Source organism: Morus notabilis, unplaced genomic scaffold (assembly GCF_000414095.1).
Source record: "Morus notabilis unplaced genomic scaffold, ASM41409v2 Scaffold16, whole genome shotgun sequence".
NCBI lineage: Eukaryota > Viridiplantae > Streptophyta > Magnoliopsida > Rosales > Moraceae > Morus > Morus notabilis.
In genome coordinates, this window is record NW_010367452.1 from 161,630 (window position 1) to 166,985 (window position 5,356).

A 5,356-nucleotide genomic window follows, 5' to 3' on the forward strand; every position below is an offset into this window, starting at 1 on the left:
CATACAATCGTGTCCTTTACTTTCATTCTCTGTTAAACAGTGACCATAGGAAGGAGATTGATGCCGACGGTCGAATCATACCATTGGATGAAATTCAATCGAAAGAGTTTCCAAAATGGTTTAAGAATAAGGTACGTTTATAATTAATTTGCATTAACATTGTTAAGTCATTAAAAAGTTTCGTTTTAAACAAAATTCATGTCTCCTTATAGATTTTCAATATTCGAAAGCAGAATGGCCCAGAATCGAATGATCAAATACTTTTGCTTTCAAGTGGTTCAAGCTTCTCATGTCGAAGTTATCCTAGTTGTGTGGTGAACGGTGTCAAGTTTCTGACACGCAATCGGGATATGAATCGAAGTACTCAAAATAGTGGTGTTTGTGTTCGCGGACCTGATAACCAAATGTTTTATGGAGTTTTGGAGGATATTTATGAACTGTCCTACTTGAATGACAATTCTGTTATGCTTTTTAAATGTCTGTGGTTTGACACTTGTCCGGGGAAGAAAGGGATTCAACACTACAAAAATAGAATACGTGTTTTTGTTAAAGACACGTGGTATGAAAATGAACCTTTCATACTTGCATCTCAAGTAGAGCAAGTTTTTTACGTAGACGATTTATTTAATGGTCCAAACTGGAAGGTTGTAGAACACTTTAGACATCGACATATTTGGGACATTCCAGAAACTGACATTGATGACGTGATGATAGTCCAGTATACTGAGTCTACAAATATTGAGTTAGGAGTGGAACTACCAGAGATTGACTCATTTGTATTGAATCGAGATGATGGATCGTCTAATGTTGTCACTTCCGATGTTGATGCAATTATGAAAGATAAGTCTCCCGTAGTTGATGATTTTATTAATGATGAAGATGATGAAACTTTAGAGGAGTACGTTGAAGAGGAAGTTATCGAATCTAAAGACGATGATGACATAAATGATGATGGAGACAATCAACAATGTAGCAGCGATGATGAATAGAACTACAGAATAGTAATCTTTGTCATTTTTCTCAGATTTCATTTTAATATTATGATCTTATTTGAATTTATAAATATTATTATTAATATAAATTTATTCACAGACATTGATGGCTGGTAGGGTAGCGACTTGCACTGGCTCTTCAGGGGGAGCGCAGCCTCCTCCCGGTCCTCACAGAGTCCCCGCATACTGTGAGTCTGGTATGTTATTCTGGTTGTGGTTTCTCATTCTATCATATAGTAATTAAATGTAGTAGTACATGTTGATTTGAAATGCTTTCATATGCTTACAGCACCTGAACCTCGACAACGTAGAGGGCGAGGTGGGGCAAAAGGTTATGAAATCACCCAAAAGGTCCTTCAAGACGGAAAAATCACAATAGAATTTGATGAGGCGGGAGGTACTTGGAAGGCGCTTGGTAAATATGGTGTCTAGTTTGATAGTGTGGTTGGTATTCATACCAGGGACATATGCAAGCCCTTCCATGATGCTTGGAAGGACATTAGCGACATGGACAAGAGGACAATTCAGGACCGAATGCTGGTATTTATTTTATGCAATAATTTCTATAGTTTATACTATAGTTAACAATGCATTTTAACGATGTGAAACTGTTTTGCAAGGACTGGTTTAACGTGGACTATAACTACAAGAACGACATTCTGAGGTCCGTTGTTGATAGGGAGGCAGCAAAGTGCTTCAAGGACTGGAAAAGTTCCCTGCACCGCCACTACAAACGCTATAGTAGAGAAAGTCTCCCGAGTAACATGAGAAATCAAGTTCATTGGGATCGTTGTTGCGATAGGTTCTCCGGCGAAAAATTTCAAGTAATTATAGATTTGTTAGAACTTGATGATTTTTTATACATAATTTCAAGTAATTATTACTTATTATAGTTAATCATAAACAGAAAATATCAGAGACAAATAAAACTAATCGCAGCAACCAAAAGTATCCAAGCATACATGGTCGGTTATCGTACTCTTAACATCGCAATAAGAAGGTTAGTACTTATTTTTTGACTTCATTATCGTATTTATATGTTTGTGATTCTTGTTCTGGGTGGCACATCTTGCAGTTATGGTGTGCCGAAATCTTTTAAAGTTATTTTTTACAGGTTTGGATTTTTGGATCATATGAAAAATAAGTCGTTATGCTGCCGAAATTTAGTTAGAATTTAAGAATTTTAATAAATGTAATTTATTTGACAGGCCAGTACAGAGACCCAAGAGCTGATGTCTGCTATAGACAATTGGGAGGACATGCATCGTCGCGGGGACTCTTGGGTTAATACTCATGCGGAATAGACTTTCGTAAGTATTTTTACTTTTCATATTAAATTTTTTTATACTGAAATAGTGGTTTTATAACACGTAAAAATAATTATAATGTCTTATTATGTAGAACACCCTGGAGGAGGAGAGACAAATGCAGAGAACACAGATTACTGCAAGCTCGACTAGACCCCCCCTTGACAAGCATGGGGTTTTGGAGCAAGTTCTTGGCATGCGTAAAGGACATAAGATAGGAGTGGGTCCGACGCTCTCCCAAAAGCATTACTCCGGGGCTTCTCCTTCGTCTGCTGGTTCATTCTCGGACGCAACATCATCGGCTCAACCTAACTCATGTATGGATCGTTATTTAAAGAAACGTACTGGGAACAAATGAAGATTTATGACAATCAGGTGAAGATGTTAGAGTTGGTGTCTAAATTGCAGCCCAACATCTAATTACCTACGATTGCTCGTCCAGAACCAGTTGACCTAGACGCTCCTCTGCCTCCTTCAGATGATGACAGTCCTGATGATGATTCAGCTGTTGGCGATACTGCCAACTTAGACGAATAGTTCCGTTATATGTTCTATTTTATTTTTCACTTTATTTAGACTTTTATATTTTTTTGAACATTATATATGCACTTCATGTTGTATTCATACTATATTTTATAAATTTAATTAAATTTACTGTTTTAAATATTAATTTATATTTCACTTTTAATGTATCTTAATAAATTATATTCAGTATGTAACATAATAACGTTTAATTAAAATTATTAAAAATTAATTAATTGTCATTTTTTAAAAAATTGAAAAAAAAATTTATTTCAGTTTTTTGCGACGACTTTTTTATACGTGTCATCGCAAAAAAGGAAGATTATTTGCAACGACATTTTGAAATTTGTCGTCGCAAAAAATATTATATCACGAGAATTTCAGAACGGAGAATTTACGACGCTTGTCATCGCAAAATAAATATGTCGTCGCAAAAAAAGTTTTTGCAACTAATTTTTTACGATGACATATCTGCGATGACATGTCGTCGCCAAAACAATTATTTACGATGACATTGGGGCTTTTGCGACGACTTTTTGTCGTCACAAAAACCCCCTTTTCTTGTAGTGAAGGGTGCTTGCCCGAATTACCTACAGAGAGAAATACAAAAAAATAAAAATAAAAGTGTGAGAACAATACCAGTAAGCAGACATAAGATCCCACAATGTACAAACCTAAAATACATGACCATTTATACTTAATAATTTATTATTTTCTTATTATGGGTCCTTTTGTGCGTTCAATGGGGTAGACGAGAGAGCGACTCAAACCTTCAACACCTACAGTCACACATAATCGTTCACAAAGACCTTACCTAACGGAGGTTGATATGACACGACTTAATATTTCATTTATCATAATTTCTTAATCATTGCGTGAACATGCAATATGACATGCTATCGAACGCTTTTAAATAAGCACATAAATCATGATGTGAACATAAGATCAAGTAAGAACAGCATACACATCAACATGGTAGCAAACAATCCACACTGTAGGTGGAGTCCGTACCTCCACGTCGTTCCGGTGTCCTAGTTTATACTAAGAACCGATTATTAGAGCGGGATTTTAGATAACTATCTCTTGGTCATCCATTTTGAACGTAGGAAATTTATTCTTTTAAGTAATAATAACTTTCAAATTGATTATATCATTTTAATAATAATTTTTTTTAATCTTATTCTTAGGGAAATTTACTTCCCATTAAACCATTACTAAATTATTAAGTAACTTATTTAAGTGTTTGTTTCTCTCTGTTTTTTTTTTTTTTTTACTTTGATTATTCAAACTTTAATCTTCTTGAATTTCTTGATTGCTTATTAATGATCAGTTCTTAACGAACCTTTTTAGTTTCATTTAATTAATTAATATTCAATTATTAATTAATTTCTAAATTTTCTTAAGTTAGTTATTAATAAATTAATAATTAATTATCTTACATTAAATTAATAATAAATTAAATATTTAAATTAAATTATAACTAATTTTTTTGAATTAATTAATTAAAATTCATAATCAATTAATTATCAATTATTATTTTTATCAATAATTAATTACATCATATATAATTCTCTTAAATTAATTAATTATTAAAAATTAAAAATTAATTAATCTTAATTTAGTTTGTAATGAATAATTAATTAATATTATATTTTAATATTTTCTTAAATTAATTAATAATTATTTTTAATAATGAATTGAGTTCTTACTTATTTATTTATTCTTATTTCCTTTTATCCTATTAGGTGACCATGGTAACCCAAGGTCTCCTTCCACTTATTGGGCCATTTAAGATCCTCTCCTAATTGTAGGCCCATATGGCCCATTAGTTTACCTTATGGGCTTAACCTATTTATACATATTGTTTTTGTTCTTAATTTAGTCGTAGGCCCATTAGGACCCATTTTAGCGTAACTTTTGATACAAATTTAGGCTCCGTTCACTTCGCTGATTCGAATTTAGAATTCAAGTTTTTCTACAGTAAAAAGCTCTCACAAACAATCACATCTAACTTTTTTGCTACAGTAAAAAGCTCTCACATAAAGTCACATCTCAACTCGAATTCTAAACTCGAATCAGCGAAGTGAACGGGGCAACAGGTTTAGCCCCTGTCACCGAGTCCTTGGGTGTCAAAAGACCATTTTGCCCCTATTATTGTTTTGTGCCTTTTCGGGTTCTTATTGGCTATAGGCTTAAAACTAACTTTTGATCACTTTCTAACATTTTAGTTTATTTAGCCACGGCCTACAGCCTCGGAATTTTTCTAAAATATGAATTAATCTTTTTACCCATATTTATTAAAATCTTCACATTTTAGTCCCTTATTATGTACACTAATGTGTTAAACTTAATTTTAAATTTGTTCCACTGAATTTCTCCTAATTAAGAATCTTTATCATTCTGACTTAAGGATGTCCTAAAGGGCATTTTTGTCATTTTCTCCATTACTCATGAAAGTTTAGCACCTACCATATTTTAGTACCTTACTGAGGACTGCAAATTTTTGGACTCAACTGACTCCCCTAAGCCTCTGAA